Genomic DNA, 19,958 nt, shown 5'->3' with positions numbered 1-19,958 from the left:
GTAGTCCCTGATCCAGGGGAAAGCTTCTCTCATGTCTGGAACGGAGGGGGTTGACTTTCCTGCCCGCCTGGAGCTGCAGCAACCAGAAAGTGTGTGAAATTGCCGGCGGCACTTGATGGACTATGAACTTCACTTCGCAGGGGCATCCGTGCACCCTGCAGACAGCTGAGGTGTGCACCAGCGTGCCCCAATGGCTGGAGGCAATCAGGGCAGGCGCCACGAGTGGCCGTGCCCTACCTCTGCTGCCGGCCGGCAGGGTCACGGTTCAACTACTCAAAACGCGGGCTCAACGTCTAAGCATCATGATAAAGGAAATAAGGAACAATGCTGTGCTGGCTTCTCCGAGCTGCTTTATTTCTCTCCCGCGTGAGGATGGTGCGGCTTGGAATCGGCAGCGTGGCACAGGAGCTGTTCTTTCCCATGGTGGCAGCAGCGCCGGCGTAAGTCAGATGGTGCAGCACTCGCACGTGAAATAAATGGGCAGGAGATCTTTCTCCTTTTTAATGCCTTTATTAAGAAAAATCAGCTCAGGTGGGGAGAAATCAATGGGTCGCGCCCACGCCGCCGTTGCTCCCAGGCATGGCACGGAGGAGGAGGGTGATGCAGCTTTATTTGCTGGTCTGCAGGCAGAGCTGGGGATTCCGTCCTCACGGGAGATTAGCAGATTCTGCCTTTTTGGTCCAACACCCCGGGTCGTCTCTTTAATCAACATCTTTTGAGGTTAGGGTGAGAAGCAAAAAGGATCCAAGCAGGTACTGGACTACGCTCCCATCCTTAGACGTCACTTAGGTCACTTAGTTCTATGTTGGCTCACAACTTTAGGGGTTTTCCTGGGAAAACTGTAAAAATTCGGGGCGCAATGCATTTCTCATCTGCATACTAGCTCTGATGCCACTCCCATCCTCCTTGTACTTGGAGGGTGCTGGTGTCCCTCCTTGGCAAGCATCAGGGGGACAATGGTTAATCACCAACCATTAACAGGTAATTGAAGAAGAACTCTTAACAATGAAGCTAACTTAACAGCAACTGGTCTGACTTGTTTTTAACTCTGCAACCTAAAAAAAAATAGATAACTTTTTATTCATAACAGCAGGCATGCGTGGCGGTGACTCTCTCCTCGTGGCGGGGACAGTCTCTCTCCTCGCGGCGGTCGCTGCAAGGCGCTAGCAGCAGCGGCCGTACCAGCAGTGTTATGAATAAAAAGTTATCTATTTTTTTTAAGGTTGCAGAGTTAAAACAAGTTAGTCCAGTGCTGTTAAGTTAGTTTCATTGTTAAGAGTTCTTCTTCAATTACCTGTTAATGGTTGGTGATTAACCATTGTCCCCCTGATGCTTGCCAAGGAGGGACACTGGGATGGACCCTCCAGGTACCAGGAGAATGGGAGTGGCATCAGAGCTAGTATGCAGATGAGAAATGCATTGCGCCCCGAATTTTGCAGTTTTCCAGGGAAACCCCTAAGAATTACGAGCCAACATAGAACTAAGTGACCTAAGTGACGTCTAAGGATGGGGGTGTAGTCCAGTACCTGCTTGGATCCTTTTTGCTTCTCACCCTAACCTCAAAAGACGTTGATTAAAGAGATGACCTGGTGTGTTGGACCAAAAAGGCGGAATCTGCTAATCTCCCATGAGGACGGAATCCCCAGCTCTGTCTGCAGACCAGCGGACAAAGCTGCATCACCCTCCTCCTCCGTGCCATGCCTGGGAGCAACGGCGGCGTGGGCGCAACCCGTCGATTTCTCCCCACCTGAGCTGATTCTTCTTAATAAAGGCATTAAAAAGGAGAAAGATCTCCTGCCCATTTATTTCAGGCAGCAGCGGTGCTCGTGTGAGCGCTCCCCCTCTCGCCAGGAGTTGCGGCTGCATGGGGGATGGTAGCAGTGCCGGCGGGAGCGGGGCAGGTGGCACCGCGAGCGATCCCTCTCTCACAGCCGGAACCGCAGCTGCACGGGAGGCTCAGCGGCGCGGGCAGGAGCAAGGCGGCCGATGCCTCGCGGGGTGACCTCCTTTCCCGGGCGGAGAGGGGTGCCGGCTGCGGAGGGGGAGCCGGCGGCGCACGGGATCCGGCAGAGCGTGGGAGCCATGCAGCTTGAAGGGCAGACAGTGGCAGAGAGCGGGGAGGCAGAGAAAACAGCGGCTTTTGCGTAAGAGAGAGTGGGAAATCGGGGCGGGGGGGGGTGCGCTGGGGGGAAGGTCAGAAGCTAAGACGGGAAAGGCATAAACCCAAAGCAAAGAGAGAAACCCTGAACCGACTGGGAACTTTCCAGGTTAGGGGCAAAAAACACTCTAACTGCCATGGCTAGACATCAGGCAAAGATAGACTAAACATCTTCAAACTGCCATCCCAACCAGACGGGGAAACACCAAACATACTCAAACTCACTGCAACAGGAGACCAAACAACCTCAAAAGACCCCATTGCCACAGGCAGAGCTCAGTTGCCCTTGGGGGATGCAGGAACGGTCAAGAGCCCAAAGAGCCTCCATGGCTGTGCTGGAGACCAAGGCTGGAGCAGGGAAATGCAGGGCTGCTGTGGCATGGGAAGGGCATTGAATTCCAGCACACACCTCAGCTCTCTGATGATCCCAGCACCATGCTGGGCTCTGTTTCAGACTGGAGCAGAGCAGATGTTGATGGGACAGGAGCCCTGCGGGGCTCTCAGGGACCTGCAGCTTGCAAGGTGCTCTGCTCTCCCTGAGATGGTCTCGGAGAGATCCAATCCGAGCTGGGCACCTTAGGGCACAAGTGGCACTGCCTGTTCATGGGTGCACCACAAATGTCTGCCTGGAAATGGGCACAGCTTTTAATACTTGTACATTTCATAACATACAAGCATACCTTTATTATCTGGGTTACTTTAGTACTTTGAAAAAATGGCAAAGTTTTCCCACCAGGAACAGGAATTTCCTGTGTCTCATCAGATCAGAAGAAATTCTGATCTTCCCCTCTACTTGAGCCACTGACATTCAGTCTAGTATTTCATGACCCTGTCCTTAAGTTGTTTTCAGCTCTACTGGATAAATGGCCATGTCTAAGGATGTCTCTTCATTTAGAGCAGCTGGATCTATGTCCTTCCTGTTGCTCCCAGATTTCCTCCTGCAGCTGCTCTCTGGACATTCCAATGTGTCGTTTGACTGGCTTCATGCTTTGAGCTTCAGGGAGTCACCCAATCTTTCAAAAGTTTAAATACGTCTTTAGTCAACTTCTTAGTTGCATTTTTATCTTTTATATCACCTCTTCTTCAGTCTTTGTCTAAAATCCTTCCTGTATGGCAATCTCTTGTGGATGGTGGACATGTCAGATGTTGCTGTGATGTCACAAGTAACTTAGGGAAGGGGTTTGATGTTTCTTAAATTTTATTATGTTCACATTTTTTATGTTGGCCATGAAGAGAAGCCTTCCTGTGCCTCTGAGTCTCACCAGTTCCTGGTCCCTCAAAGGACACCTGATGAGTTGTGGTTCCCACTCCAGCGGCTGCACTTGGACCTCCATCCATACCCAGTCCAGAGCTCCCTTGTCCCAGAAAGTGCCTTGCAAAGGAGGGTTGAAGGAAACAGGGCAGGCTGTAGGGATCACGGGCAGGGCAGAGCCAGGGAGAAGAATGACTTTTGCATTGGATGGAGCTGTGATTTCCCTTGGCTTTGTTGGCTGACAATCAATGAACATCCCTTTGTGTCTTGGGCAGCTCCTTCTCCAAGGAAAGCAGGTGGGAGTTGGCGCCAAGGAGCTGAAACCTGCAGGGGCAGTCTTGGCTGGAGGGAGCTGAGATTTGCACAAGGCTGCTCTGAGTGCCAGGGCCTGGATGGGGGAAATGGTGGGGTGGGGGCAGGGACAGAGTCTGATTGATTGTCAGCCATGAAGGGTCTTGATTTTCATATCTATTTAAACTGCATGAGGAGGTACTTGGATTCAGTGCCAATTGGAGATTGCACATATCAATGAATTACCAGTAAAAAAAAAAAAATTACAGGACCTAAACAAATATTTTCTCTCTCTTTTTTTCAATATAGTTTATTTGTTTTGAATAGCCTTCTGAAATATTTCTAATCAACCACAAAGGATTTGGAAACTTAAATCAAATTATTCCCAGAGGCGTGGCTTGTTAAGGTGTTCTGAATGTCAATGAGCCCTGGGACACTGAATTCCTGAACTGAAGAGCTGAAGGCTGAACAAGCCTCTGCAGCAGTGAAATCCAGCAGCAGCCTCCAAGTTGCTGAGGATGTCAGCAGCCCCCATTGAGGCCATCCCTGCCCAGAGAGCGTGGGGGAATGGGCAGACAAGGAGAGCGTCCCTGGGGCTGGGCCAGCAGAACTCAGAGGCACCAGCGGCTCCAGCTGGGCAATGGAGTGTGGAATGTGGCTGGGAAAGCCCTGCCTGGGTTGTGCCAAGCAGGAAAGACAAGCCCTGACTCCCACCCTCCAAACAATTCTCTCAATGAGACATTTAAAAGGAATTACAATTGTTTGTGTACTCTGAGTTGGATGTACTGAGAAATACTGAAAAGAGATTCTGAGGAGCTCAAAACATCAAAACAGCCTTTACTGGCAACTTTAGAAAATCAGAGAATCTTGGCACATGGTTTAATACAACATTCAATCAATCAAAGACACTTTCCAAAGCATTACCTTGCCCCATTCAACTTGACAAACTCTTAGCTCATTCAATTTTAAGTTACTCAAAATTTGCAAGAGGAGGGAACTAGAATACGACACACAAAGCGAGGAAGACAAAAAAGATTCAGAGAAGCACAGACACAGCTACCAACTCCTGGATTCAAGCAGTGTTCAGACAGAAATTCCAAGAAGAGGTAGGTTCAAGATGTGTGCTTGCCTTGTGGTCAGCCTTCAATACCCCTTGGTCTTCCTGGGCCCTTCCCCCAGGAGGGATTTGGGCTCATTTGGTCACTCAGGAGCTGAGCTGGGGGCTCCAGAGGTGGCTGTGGAGCATTGCCTGTGCTGTGCCAGGGACTGGCAGCCACAGCTGGGCTGGGATAGAGGCTCTGGGGGGATTGGGATTCCAGGGCAGGGCAGTGCTGGGGTTCCAGGGCAGGGCAAGGCTGGACCTGCCCCTTCCTCCCCCACACACATGAAATGTTTTGAGCCAACAATCTCCCCCAGTCTGTCACAACAGGCAATGTTGGAGGTGAAATCCCAATTCTGACCATGGACACCTGGATGAGAAGGACAGTTCTTTTCCATAGGAAGGAAGGCCCAGAGCCCCAGTGTTTGGAAGGCAGGGAAGAGTCTCACTTGGCCAAGGCCAGACAGACTTGTCACCAATGGCAGATTTTTCTGGGAGCCATCTTTGGACGTAGGGAATTTTGGAAGTGGAAGCCCATTCTCACCAACGGGTGCCTGGAGAAGCAGGACAGTTCTTTCCTATAGGAAGGAGAGCACAGAGCCTTCCCCAGTTTTTTGGGGGCAGATGGGAGGTGACCCTCATGAAACCATTGCCAGCCAGAGTGGTCCTGGCAATATTCCTATGGGAACAATCTCTGGATATAATGGAATTTGGAGGTGAAATCCCAATTCTGGCCACGGGTGCCTGAAGGAGAAGGACAGTTCTTTTCCATAGGAAGGAAAGTACGGAGCTCCAGTGTTTCAGAAGCAGAGGAGAAGTGACATTCAATATGCCAAGGTCAGCTGGACCAGTCAGGGAGTCTGGGAGGCCAAACCAGCCAGGCCTGTTCCATGTTGCCTTGGTTTTATGGTGCCCCATAGTGTCACAATGACACCTTGGTTCCATGAGGCCTTGCAGTGTCACAATGGTCTCTGTGGTTCTATAGGCCCCACAATGTCATGTGGCTCCTCTGTTCCATGAGCCCTGCAATGTCACAATGGAGCTTTGGACCCTGGGGGTTTGCAGTGTCACAATGGTCTCCTCTGGCTCCACAGTGTCACAATGGGCTATTGATTACAGGAGGCCTCTCTGTGTCACCCTGGACCTTTGGTTCCATGCAGCCCAGCAGTGTCACAAAGACCTCTTGGTTTCACAAGGCCCCACAGTATCACAATGGCCCTCTTGGTTCTGTGGGGACCCCCAGGGTCACATGGTCTCACTGGTTCCATGAGGTCTCACAATGTCACAATGGTCTCCATGATCCCATGAGTCCCATCAGTGTCACAATGGCCCCTTGGTTCCATGAGGCAAAGACTCCACAGTGAGCATTTCCTGCCCCCAGGGGTATTTCTCACAGGTGCCTTACACTGACTCTTTGTGTCTGTGTGCACACAGGAGTGCCTGTGCTGGGGAGATGTGGCAGAAATGCTGCTCTCTGAGGGGTTTGAGTGCCTTGGATAGCTGAGTCAGTCAGGCTTGTAAGTGAGGTTAAATCATGAGGTCTAAGCTAAATGAAATGCTGCTAAGAGTTGTTTTTTTGCTAAGTTTAATATAAGTTATAAGCTAAGTTAAATATTAAGTGTTATTCCTATTTTTAATTGCTATGTCATAGGTTTTAAGTTAGGTTAAATACTATTAAGTGCTGTTCTTTTGCTAAAATATGAAGTTGAAGGTGTCAGTTAAGGTTAAGGTGTAAGTTAAGTCCTGTTAACTTTGAGCTCTGTTCAGCTTTTAGGCCATATTCCTTTTATCCTTGCCCTCACTGTCCTTGTGTCACACACACACACACACACACACACACACACACACACAGGGACAATTCTCGGTTCATTTCTGATTTGTTTGCCTGGATTTTGTTTGGTTTTGTTGTTGCTTTGTTTCCTTGTTGTGCCTGAAGTGTCCAGTCAAGAATGGCTCTTGCCAAGGAACTTTGTGGTGCTGTCGATAATATTAAATCTGGTTTTTGCTGATCCCTTGCTGGGGATTTTTTCAGTGCTCTCAAACCCTCATTCAGAACAGAGTGAAGGAGCCCTGGCCCAGGCTCTGGCTCTGGGGGACATGGGGACACTGTCGGGGGTCTCTGTCCCCCTGTCCCACCCCCACAGCCCCGGCCCCCCGTCCCTGTGTCAGGCTCTGGGGTCGATCTCATGGAACATCATCTGGGGGAGGCTGTGGCGGTGGGGGCAGGGGGACCCAGGGGGACAGGGGACCCCGCTGTGCACGAGCAGTGTTGGACTGCTCTGGGGGAACTGTGAGGGGGGGCTGGGGCAGAGTGACCTCCCCAGTGACCTCACACAGCCCCAGTGATGTGACACAGCCGTCTCTGTGATGCCACAGTCACCCTGTGATGTCACAGAGTCCCTGTAATGTCACACAGCCTCCCAGTAATGTCACAGCCCACTCTTGGATGTCACACAGCACCTTTGTAATGTCACAGTGCCAATGCTGTGATGTCACCCTCTGATGTCCTACAGCTGTGTTGTGACATCTCAGAAGACTCTGTGATGTCACAATGTCACCCTGTGATGCCACAGTCTGTTCTGTGATGTCACAGCCTGCTCTATGATGTTACACAGCCAGCCAGTGATGTCACAACCCACTCTCTGATGTCACAAAGCCACCCTCTATGATGGCAGGGTTTGCTCTATGGCCACACACTCTACTCCATGATGTTACAGCCAGCTCTATGATGTCACAACCCCTCTAGTGATGTCACAAAGCCCTCTGATGTCACACTGCCACTCTATAATATCACAGCACACACTTTCACATCACAGCCTGCTCTATGCTCTATACAGCCATGCCATGATGTCACAGTCTGCTCTGTGATGTCACACAGTGTCCTCTATGATGGTGCAGTTGCTTGATGATCTCACAAAACAAACCCTGTGATGTCATAGCCCAATCTGGGACCTCACACAGCCCACTCTGTGCTGTCACAGAGCCCCTTTCTGACATCACAGCTGCTCTGTGCCTCTATGACACTGCCACAGAGGTGCCGCTGTGACACAGCCCCCTCTGGGACATCCCCCAGCCCCTGCCAGTGCTGAGCCACCTTCTCAGTGGATTGTATTTGTGTCCTTTCTCTCCTGCCTTTCTCTGCCTGCTCTGTTTCTGTCTGTCGTGGTTTGGCCCGGAAATGTGTTTTTGGAAAGGTCTAAGTCGGGCCAATCAGTGGCCAAATTCAAAATTGGCATGTGATGTAGCCACTGAGGATCGGGATATGCCTCTGAGAACACACAGGGGTTAAAAGCAGGAGATTCCCAGAGAACTTCCTCTTTGGGAATCCGGCGTTGGTGAGTAAGGTCTGGCCTCTCCCCTGCCCAGCTGCGCCTGGGTGGGGGAGGGGGAGGCCATGACAGGGAGGAGGCCGGGAGCCCCAAAAGGTGCAGAGGTGGAGGAGAACATGCAGGGGTGGAAGAGACTTGAGATGTCTGGGCAGCCCCCCGGGAGAGAGGGACAGAGATTGTGCTGGCAGCTCAGCCGGCCAGAAGCGGGGGATGCGTCGAGAGAAGGTGCCCGGCAGCTGTGGGAGTCCTGGACAGGCAGAAGTGAAGATTTTAACCCCTTTGTAGACTAATAGAAACCTTACAAATACTGAATCCTCCTGAATCAGAATGAGGTGAGAGAGAGATGGGAGATGAAATGGGCAAGCGTGAGGAAAGCTGGAAGAGGAGAGAAGAATCCTGGGTGGAAGAGATGATGGAGTGGCCTTGGGCTGGACTCTTTCTTGTATGGCCATGGACAGACCCGTGTTTTTTCCCTGTGACCCAGAGACTGTATTTAGGGGGAGGCAACACCTGGGAGTCAAGAGTGAAGCAGCGGCGTGAACAGAGACGGCTGAAGGGGGTGTGGGATGCCCTCTGTCTCCACGGAGAGGAAGATCTCTATTCACGAGGCCCCTCAGCCCCAGGGGGTGAAATGTGGGGGGGACTGGTGTCCCGAAGTTGAGAGACTGCTGCTTCTGGAAGTGGGTGGAGCATCTTTAAACGGGGAGCCCTAAAGGCAGTCCTGGCCCGTGTCCAGTGGTGAGAGCACTGGACATGGAGGGGGAGAAGTCACGAGGGCCGATGTTCTTTGGGTGGGGCCATGGATGACGCGGAAGCACAGGAGGTTTCAATTGTGCTTCCAGGGGAGGCCCATGAGGCAAGGGGGGACTCCTCTCTCCCTGATGGATTTGAGGGTTGATAATTTGAGGGGTGGTGAATCTGTGGAGAAAAGGGAGGGGGAGGAGGAAGGTATCTGGAAGGTTTTCATTCTTAGTTTGGTATGTGTTCCTTTCTAGATTTGTAATAAATAAATTGTTGTGTTTTTCCCTCCATCCCCGAATGGGAGCCTGCTTTGTTCTGTTCCCGGGTCACATCTCACAGCAACCATTTAGGAAATATACCCTTCATGGGGGCCCTGGAATTGTGCCAGGTTCAAACCATGACACTGTCTCAGTGTCTCTCCTGACCCAGGGCAGCTCCCACCAAAGGCCCTGCCCTGATTTAATTCCCAGGGCTGGAGCTACAACGATTGGTGAAGTTATGAAGGTTGGCAGTGAAATGTTACTGTAAGATCTTGCTCCACTTGGCTTTTGGCCCCTTCTTAAGAGCTTTGCCTTCAAGGGCAGGAACATCTTTTCCTGGCTGGGAACTGGAATTCCAGCCCCTGGGAGTGTGTGCCATGGATCCCAGAGGGGCATTCCCGAGGCTCTCAGGGTGCTGCTCCTGCCGTGCCTCCCAAGGAGCTGTGCAGGGCCAGGGGACAAGGTCCAGCAGCTCTGTGGGCTCCCGGAGCACACAGCAAAGGTGGCTTTCTGGGCATTTTCCAGTACATTCCCAGCTGGAAGCAGAGGGAAGAAGGGAAGCGAGTCCCTGACAGAATCCTGGAACGACTGCGGTGGGAAGGGAGCCGGCCCGCGGGTTGGGATCCCATGAGGGAGAGACGCCTCTGCCCCAGTGAAGGTGCAAATGAGACCTTGTATTGAATATGGATTGAACTGAACAAGAAATGGGAAGGAGAGAGGGACAGAAAGAAACAGGAAAGAGACATAAGAGAGACAGAAAGAAATAGGAAAAGGCTCCGGCCCGGGCTCCGCAGCTCCCAGGGACACCCGCGGGGCGCAGCGCCTTTCACAATTCCAGCCAATCAGAGGACGCGCTAGACGATTTCCAGCCAACCAGAGCTTTTTTCTCCGATGACTCACCGGTTGCCAGGCAGATCCGCAGAGCCCAGCGGCCCCGGAGCGGAATTTGGGGCTCGGGCCGGGGGGGCGGATCCGCCCCGGGGGGGTCCCCGAGCCCCCTGCCCACCCCCGGGGCCGATCGGGGGCTCCCCCCACCCAGCAGCCGGGGCTGCGGCGGCCGCGGGGCAGAGGGGTGGGAGGGGAGGAAATGCGGGAGGAAGAGGAGGGAGAGGAGGAGGAGGAGGAGCAGGAGCAGGAGCGGGAGAATCCCGGCGCTCGTAGCGCCCGCGCGCTGAGCCTGCAGCACCCCCTGTCCCGGGAGCATCGCCCCCAGCCCCGAGCCGCAGGTGAGGGGGGAGGCCGAGCTCGCCCCGGCTCTATCGAAGGGTCTCCGGGAGGATTTTCTTGGAGAGCGTTGGGAGCCGGCAGATCCCGGACTCCAGCCCCGGAATATCTCCGGGCTCCCTAAAGGAGCTTTTTCGGGGGGAGAGGAGCTGCGATCGCTCCTCGGGAGGGTCCTGGGGGGCCCACGCGGGGATGGCCCGGTACCGACAGGGCAGGACATTGGTTTTGGGGATCCCCGTCAGAGCCGGGGCTGTGGAACGTGGGAGCCCCGGGGCAGGGAGAGGGGAAGGGGCGATACCGGAGCCGGGGGACCCCCGGCAGCCCGGAGATGAGGCGGGGACGGGACCCCCTGACCATGACAGGGGCGTGTCCTGGGTGACTTCATGATGCTCGTACCCCCTTTGGTCTGTTTAGCCCAGAAATGAGTTCTGCACCTCTAAGGCTGGTTCTGAGAGTGAAGGTGGGGAGGAAGAAGCTGCAGTTTGTTTTCAGAAACTGCACTAACTCCTCCACATTCCAGCTCCTGGACTGTTGTGATGCCTTAAGGAGCTGGAACAGAGGCTGGACGGAGCTAAGAGGAATAAAGTGGATTTTTATTGAAGTGCCTTCAAAGGCCACACCCTGGCAGTACCGGAGCCACAGTCCTGGCTCTGCCCGGATGGCTCCAAGATGGGAGCAAAAGAGGGCTTGGTCAGGAGATCTCACATTGTTATAAGTTTTAGTCTATTTACATATAGGGGATAACTGCCCAATTAATAGCTTCAAATCATGACGTTTCATCCTCCTTGCTTGCTTGCCCGCCCTCCTCTTTTCATGTTGTTTATGCTTTGGGCCTGAAGTTTGAACAGATTGTCCTTGAGTCTCCAGCTAGAAGAGGATTGTTTTGTCTTCATCAACCTGTGAAAAGATCCCAGTAACACTTAATATAAAGCTAAAAGCTGCACACCAAAACAGGACAGAAAAACTTAAAACCAAAGGTATCATTGTCTGTGAACAGACAGCAGGACAGAGCTCTCCTTTGCTTTTAGTTAATTTTTAGCTCGCTGAGGCAGAGAAGTTCCCTGGACTGTGGTTTTTCTTTTTCTTTGGAGCTGTTTAAACCTGCTCTGATCACCCAGAAGAGCACCTGTAACTCGCACCTGTGGCCCACGAGGCTAAGCTAGGCCACAGCATTTGCAGTGCTGGAGGGACTGATAAGAGGCTGATCAGAGACTGATAAGAGACCGAGTGAGCCAAGCTACAGCCTGCAAAGGGCCTTTCTGAGTTTCTGATCTCCTTTGGAGCAGCAAGAGGTTTTATTATTTAATATTGTTCATTTCTTGCTGGCTGGTGAATGCTTTACCTGTAAAATAAACAGGTTTTTTTCCACTTTTCTCCAAGGAAATGTTTTCCCGAACCAGCTAGGAGAGGACCTGCTTGAATTTGCTTTCTAGTGGAAACCCCTTTGGAGGTTTTCTCCCAAATTTGCCCTAAACCAGGTCAGGGTCGGGGGGAGAGAAGGGAGCCCCAAGTGGCTGCATTGGGGGGAGGTTGGAGAGGGTGATCCTGAAACCCCCCAGCATCCTGAAGCAGGTCCCTGGAGAGGGGGGATCCCCAGGATCCATGGGATCCCAGCAGCTCTGAGACAGGGGATGACCAGAACCCCAGAGGGATGAGACTGGAAATGGGACATTCCTGGTGGCTTTTTTTGATTCACTCTTGATTTTTTGAGGTTTTTATGGACATCAGGTGACCTCTAGAGATGGACTTGGGCGAGAGGAATCCCCGACCCAAGGCATTCACACCTTGTTTTTCCCAAACCAGGATTTCCCATTCCTAAATCTTGGCCAGATGTAGGAGGAGGCTGTGAGGAAGAGGAAGGAGCCCCGGGACACCCAGGCAGGTGAGCAGGAAGTCAGTGCCCCTTTGCCTCTCTCTCCTTCTCCATCTCCCAGCTCAGCATGGCCCCTGGCTGCAGGACAACCCCTCTGCTGACCCTGTCCTGCCAGGGACACCCTGGGGGGATCTCCTTCCCCCTCCCTCTGGCATGGAGCAAATCCCATCCTCTCCTTGTCTTTCCTCCCCCAGACAAGGAGCTGAGGATGGAGACCAGGCAGGACAAATCCCCAGGGCAGAACCTCATGGAAGAGGCCATTTTGGGCGGCTCCACTGCACAGAAATCCAATGGGGAGGAAAAGCCCCAGAGATCCCACAGGAGGAGGGGCTGCAAACCCAGACCAGGGTTCTCTGAGGAGAAAAGACCCACCCTAGGCCGGGAAGGCAGCCAGAGATGCAACCAGAGCTCAGAGCTGGTGGTCCATGAGCAGCTTCATGACAGGGAGAGGCTTTATGAGTGCTTGGAGTGTGGGAAAAGCTTCAGGAGGAGATTCAACCTGATCTGCCACCAGAGGATCCACACCGGGGAACGGCCCTATGAGTGTGGGGAGTGTGGGATGAGCTTCAGCCACAGGTCCGACCTGACTGTCCACCAGAGGTTCCACACCGGGGAGAGGCCCTATGAGTGTCCTGAGTGTGGGAAGAGTTTTCACACCAGCTCCCACCTCCTTGTCCATGAGCGGATTCACAGAGAGGAGAGGCCCTTCCGCTGCCCCGACTGTGGGATGGGCTTCAAGCACAACTCCACCCTTGTCACCCACCGGCGCATCCACACTGGGGAGAGGCCCTACGAATGTCCCCAGTGTGGGAAGAGCTTCTCAGACCGCTCATTCTTTACCCGACACCAACGGAGGCACCATTAAGGGAAGCCCTGCAAATGCCCCAACTGCGGGAAGAGCTTTGTGCATTGCCCCACCTCCATCCCCCACTGGAGAACCCATCTTGCTTTGAGCCCTGGTGACCCACATTCCCTGTGATCCATGTTGGGGAGAGACCTGGAAGGTGGTCTCCAGAAGGGTCCTTCTAGATCCCCATAGGCACCTGGTAAACTCAGGGCAGGAATATCCATCAGGACTCTGATCAACACTGAAAATTAATTGGGAAGAGCTGTTTCTTTGACTTTACAGCCCAAAAAAATCTCACCTGCTGTGTAATTTTTTCTTCTGGTGGCATTAAGCAACAATAGATGATCTTGGAGATCTTTTCCTATCTGAATAATTTCCATGTTTATCCCATCAAAACACCTAGAACTGGGGTAAAAATAAAGAAATTAAGCAAAGAGATCTAAAGCTGAATCATTTTACTGGGATTTGAGCATGAATTTGGGGTTCAGGGGAAGATTCAGGAGGATTTGGGTGTTCTGGGACCATCCAAGCCAAGGGACATGGCTATGATCTTGTGTTTGTTCCAACAGAATGTGTCCACCCAAGCCCATCTGTTCTCCAGGACTTTCAGTTGTCTGTTCCAGTCTCTGGCCTGGGTCTCCTTATCTGGGGTGTCCCCACCAAAGTGCCCAAATTAATGCTGAAGTGCCCCAGCTGCTCTGGGCTGTAAATGCTCCTGCCCATCTGGTCAACTCCATGGAGGGCTGGGAGGGGTTTTAGGAACTCCTGGGTGGACTGAGAGAGGCTTTTGTGGCTCTTGGGACCATTGTGGTACTGGGAGGGGATTTGGGGGCCTTTGGGGCGGGTTGTGAGGGAGTCTGGGGGTCCTGTCAGGGCTGTGTGGCTTGGAGAGAATTTGGGTGGGTCTTGGGAGAGATGGGAAGGGGTTTTGATGGTTCTTGGGGTGTTTTATCTTGCAGGGAGTAGTTGGGGGTGTCCTGGCCAGGAGCTGTGCGGTGGTTTGAGGGGACCGGGAGTGACTGTGGGGCTGGGAGGGGGTTTTTGGGTGGTTGTGACTCCCCCAGAGCCCCAAAGCAACCACCAGACCCTACCCCCCAAGGTACTGCCAGGGGTCAGTGGCTCACTGTTGGGGTTTATCCTCCTGGTGCTTCAGGAGAAGGTGAGGGGGGGTCCCCAGGGGCCATGTATGTCCCCCCCCCCCATCCTGGTGTCACCCCCTTGTCCCTCCCCACAGGGCTCCTGCCCCAGCTCCTGCTCCCCCAGAGGGAATTTGGGGAGGGGGCAGAGGGGGTGCACAGCCCCCTTTGTGCTTGGGGTCAGGGCAAGGCCCTGCCCTGCACACCTGGCTCAGGTGTGACCCTGCCCGGCAAGGGAGTGGGACATTCCCATCCCCACGGATCAGGGCTGGGAGCAGCACTCAGAACACGGACATGGAAATACTGGGAGCAACTGGGAGCACACTGAGGGCTACTGGGAGCAACTGGGAATGATGGGTGCGTGCCAGGGGCAACTGGGATATACTGGGAATGAATGAGATCAGGCTGTGGGCAACTGGAACCATGCTGGGGCAAGTGGGGTGACTGGGAATGAGCATGCTGGGGGCAGCTGGGATACACTGGGAGTGTCTGGAATGATACTGGAGGGGACAACACTAGGAAGAACTGGGACCATGTTGGGGGCAACTGGTGGCAACTGGGGGTGACTGTGTCTATACTGGGGGCCACTGGGATCATACTGGCAGTGACAGGGACTATACTGGGGCAACTGGGTGCAACTGGGATCATACTGGGAGGAATTTGGGAGCAACTGGGACCATGCTGGAGGCAACTGGGACAATAAAGACGGGGACTGGGACCCCACTGGCAGTGAGTAGGAGCATGCAGGGCAATTTAGACATACTGGGGACTCCTGGAATACACTGGAAGCAACTGGAACTGCACTGAGGCTGACTAGGAATCCTTGTGGAAGTAACTGGGAGGAAGAGGGAGTGACTGCGAGCATGCTGCAGACAACTGGGATATACTGAGAGAGACTGGGGGTCACTGGGATCCTACTGGAACCACAGCAATGGCCTGGGCTGGGTGATGTGGGGCCTCAGGGAGCACAGGGAGCACTGTGACACTGCGAGGCCTGATGGAGCCAAGAGGACATTGTGACACTCTGGACTCGCCCTGGCCATGGGGTGTTTCAGGAGCCCTGGGGTGCCCAGGGCAGCAGAGCAGAGCCCCTGGCTCAGAGGCAGCAGCTCCCTGGGATGCCCTGGGAGGGCGGGCAGCAGGGGATGCCCAGGGAGAAGAGGAAGCCAAGGCCCAGCGCCCCAAGGGCGGCACCGGCTGAGGGACGGGGCAGGAGGGAAAGGCCACTGCTGGGACGGTGCTGGGGCTGCCCAGCACTGAGCCAAGGCTGTGTGACATCACAGGGGCTGTGTGACATCATAGAGTTTGCTGTGTGACATGTCACAGCTATGAGAAATGGAACACTGGAGATGGGAGCTCTTTTTCAGAGTGGCAATTGCTAGTTAATGTTAATGAAGTTAAAAGGATCTGAATTGGAAGTGTTAGTCTGTTGTTGAATGTAGAACGTTAGAGTTCTGAGATTTGCCTTTGCCATTGTTGAGTGTTACTATCTTACCCTGTGTTTGTATCCTTTTCCATTGGGAATCACTTCTCCTGCTCCCAGAAGGACTTGCACCCCTGTACTTGTATCCCTTTCTGTTGGGTCAGGAACCCCTTCCCCTGCTCCTGGAGGGACTTGCACCCGGACTGAATTTAACGAGGAGCTGTTGGTATGGTATGAACTCTCTCAAAAACAACAAACCAGCACATAAACTATGGTTTTAACCTGGCTGCACCACCGGGAATCGCCCACCATTTACAGAGCCAGATTCCATCCTGTCACCATGGCTTGAAGAGTACTCAGTCTGGATGACACTCTTAAACTACGAGCCAACATTGTCTTCCTAAGGACTCTCATGAGGACGGAAGCCCCAGCTCTGCCGTGAGACAAAGCTGCACTCCTCCTCCTCAGTGTCATCCTGTGGGAGCAATGGCGGTGTGCGCGACCCCTTGGGTTCCCCACCCAAGAGCTGTTCTTAATAAAGGCCTTTCCAAAGGAACTGGTCTTTGTTTCTCACAGCAGCTGGCTGTGTGACATCACAGACTGGACAGTGACATCACAGGGGCTGTGTGAGGTCACTGGGGAGGTCACTCTGCCCCAGCCCCCCCTCACAGTTCCCCCAGAGCAGTCCAACACTGCTCGTGCACAGCGGGGTCCCCTGTCCCCCCGGGTCCCCCCGCCCCCAGCGCCGCAGCCTCCCCCAGAGGATGTTCCATGAGATCGACCCCAGAGCCTGGCACGGGGACAGGGGGCCGGGGCTCTGGGGGGTGGGACAGGGGGACAGGGACCCCCAACAGTATCCCTGTGTCCCCCAGGGCCAGAGCCTGGGCCAGGGGTCCTTCACCCTGTTACGAATGAGGGCTTGAGAGTGCTGAGAAAATCCCCAGCAAGGGATCAGCAAAAACCAGATTTAATACTAAGCAACAGCACCACAAAGTTCCTTGGCAAGAGTCACTCTGCTCCTGACTAGACACTTCAGGCACAACAAGGAAACAAAGCAACAACAAAACCAAACAAAATCCAGGCAATCAAACCAGAAATGAAATGAGAACTGTTCCTGTATGTGATACAAGGACAGTGAGGGCAAGGATAAAAGGAATATGGCCTAAAAGCTTACAGAGCTCAAACTTAAAAAGACTTATATCTTAACCTACTGATCCCTTCAACTTTACAATATAGGAAAAGAACAGAGCTTAATAGTATTTAACCTGACTTGTAACCCTTGACATAGCAATTTAACAGAAGAATAACACTCAACAGTATTTAACTCAGCTTATTACTTATATTAAGCATAAGAACTTAGCATAAGAACAACTCCTAGCAGCATTTAACTTGGGTTATTCCTCATGACTTAACCTCACTTACAGGCCTGACTGACTCAGCTATCCAAGGCACTCCAACCCCCCGAGAGCAGCATTTCTGCCACATCTCCCCAGCACAGACACTCCTGTGTGCACACAGACACAAAGAGCCAGTGCAAGGCACCTGTGAGAAATTCCCCTGAGGGCAGGAAATGTTCCCTGTGGATGCTTTGCCATCTCCCCAGCGGGTGAAGGGTTGAGCCTGGAGGAGTGGGGGGATCGGCCCAGGCTCCCTCGCTGTTCAGGATCCCCGAGTGCAGCAAACGGGAGAGTTCCCGGCTGGGAGAGGCCCCACTCAGAGGGAGTCGCTGGCCCAGGAGAGCTCCAAGGGGCTCCTTTTGCAGCGCTGTTTGTAGGGCCCCAAGAGAGGGGCTGCAGTCACAGCAATGGTTCATCCTGGCCGCACTTGGCATCAACAGCTTTCTTTGGCACTGTGAGAACAGGGATGCTGTGCCACTGAGGGAACAAAACCAGTTCCCAGGGCTGCTCCTCCAGAAACCAGGATCTGTTTGGGCACAGCAGTGCCTGGAGCAGACAGTGTTTGTGCTGAGCTGCAGAGGAGCTGAGCCCAGGGGCTGTTGGCCAAGGCCGAGGCCCAAGGAGCATTTCTGAGCTGGCAGGGCGGCCTGAGAAGGGGAGGGGGGAATGCAGCAGCACAGGGCCCATGGAAGCAAGGGACCATGGTGACACTGTGGGGCCCTGTGAGACCAAGGGGCCATTCTGACACTGTGGGGCCCTGTGAGACCAAGGGACCATGGTGACACTGTGGGGCCCTGTGAGACCAAGGGGCCATTCTGACACTGTAGGGCCTCATGGAATCAATGGGCCAAGTTAATGCACTGAGAAGTGTTTTTTGTGAATTGAATATCTTTTGTTGGTATTTCTCCAGTGCATCCAACTCAAAGTACAGAAACAATTCTAATTACTTTTTAATGTCTTATTGAGACATTTAATTAATTTTTGGAGGGATGAGTGTCTGGGCTTGTCTGTCCTGCTTGGCACAGCCCAGGCAGGGCTTTCCCAGCCACATTCCACACTCCATTTCCCAGCTGGAGCCGCTGGTGCCTCTGAGTTCTGCTGGCCCAGCCCCAGGGACGCTCTCCTTGTCTGCCCATTCCCCCACGCTCTCTGGGCAGGGATGGCCTCAGTGGGGGCTGCTGACATCCTCAGCAACTTGCAGAGGCTCCTGCTGAATTTTACTGCTCCAGAGGCTTGAAGTGTATTCAAACGGAATATATCATATTTAAAAACACCGCGAGAAAAGATTTTTAGGTCCTGTATTGGTTTTTCTTCCTGGTAATACATGGATATGTGCAATTTCCAATTGACACTGAATCCAAGTACCTCCTTATGCAGTTTGAATAGATTTGAAAATCAAGACCTGTCATGGCTGACAATCAATCAGACTCTGTCCTTACCCCCACGCCACCATTTCCCCCATCCAAGCCCTGGCACTCAGAGCAGCCTCGTGCAAATCTGAGCTCCCTCCAGCCCAGGCTGCACCTGCAGGTTTCAGCTCCTTGGCTCCAACTCCCACCTGCTTTCCTTGGAGAAGGAGCTGCCCGAGACACCGGGGGATGTTCATTTCTTGTCAGCCAACAAAGCCAAGGGAAATCACAGCTCCATCCAATGTAAAAGTCATTCTTCTCCCTGGCTCTGCCCTGCCCCTGATCCTCGCAGCCTGTCCTGTTTCCTTCATCCCTCCAGTGCAAGGGACTTGCTGGGAAAAGGAAGCTGTGCTCTGGCTATGGAGGGAGGTCCAAGAGCAGCCACTGGAGTGGGAACCACAACTCATCAGGTTTGTGTCCTTTGAAGGATGAGGAACTGGTAAGACTCTGTCCTGGTTTAGGGCAAATTTGGAAGAAATCCTCCAAAAGGGCCCCCCCAGAAAGCAAACTCACATGGCCCCTCTCCCCAACTCTTTTGGGAAGAATTTCCTCAGAGAGAAGTGGAAAAACCTGTTTATTTAACAGGCAAAGGGCTCCCCAGCACAAAAAACAAACAATACCACAGGACAAAACTCATTTGTCGCTCTGAAGAGATGACAAATTCAGAAAGTCTCTCTGGTGGCTGGTCGCTCTGTTATCAGTCCCTCTGGCACTGGGAAAGGCTGCTGCCCAGAGTAGGCCCTGGCAGGCTACAAAGTGCGAGCTCTCGCTGTTCCCCCAGGTCCCAGTCTGGAGCAGGTTTGAACAGTTCCAAAAAAAGGGAACGAAAACCAGTGCAGGGAAAACTTCTCTGCCTCAGCTAGCAAAACTAACTAAAAAACAACAGAGCACCATGTTCTGTCCCGTCCGTGCCCAGACACCACAGTGGAGGAGTGAGAGCAGGCTGATAACAAACTCCATGCTGCTTCTTCTCCCTGCCTTTGCTCTCAGAGTCAGGCTTGCAGGCACAGAATATAATATCCAGCATCAACAGAACACACAACTGGGGATAAAAGCATCATAACATCACCCTAGGACACTTATATGCTTATTCTAGGAAGACTAGTAATGTTTTACTGCAATGATTTGGCTAATCATCACATAAACAAATTTATATATTTTAAATATCTCTTGCTTGCAGGAGTCTGATGCAATTTTCTCTTTTCTGGTAAACCCATCTGTTGTATTTGCAGGGTTCTCAGACAAAGAAAGGACTGATGATTGTGACTCCATGTACTCAGAAGGCTAATTTATTATTTTATGATACTACATTATGTTAAAGAATGCTATACTAAATTATACCAAAGAATACAGAAAGGATGCAGACAGAAGGCTAAAAGAGAATAATGAAAAGTCATTACTCTCTCCAGAGCCTGGACACAGCTTGACCCTGACTGGCTATTGAGTCAAAACCATTCACATGAAACCAATGAAACAATCACCTGTTGGATAAACAATCTCCAACCACATTCCAAAGCAG

The 19,958-nt window shown here is 52.7% G+C and overlaps 1 pseudogene; it reads left to right on the top strand.

Moving 5' to 3' along the window:
- Positions 1-10,045: 10,045 nt before the first annotated feature.
- Positions 10,046-19,958, top strand: part of LOC135292537 (zinc finger protein 850-like) — a 337,224-nt pseudogene continuing 327,311 nt past the window's right edge.

The sequence above is a fragment of the Passer domesticus genome, unplaced genomic scaffold (assembly GCF_036417665.1).
Source record: "Passer domesticus isolate bPasDom1 unplaced genomic scaffold, bPasDom1.hap1 HAP1_SCAFFOLD_37, whole genome shotgun sequence".
NCBI classification, from domain to species: Eukaryota; Metazoa; Chordata; class Aves; order Passeriformes; family Passeridae; genus Passer; species Passer domesticus.
The sequence above is the reverse complement of the archived record's forward strand: the minus strand, read 5'-3'. Positions and strand labels throughout refer to the sequence as shown.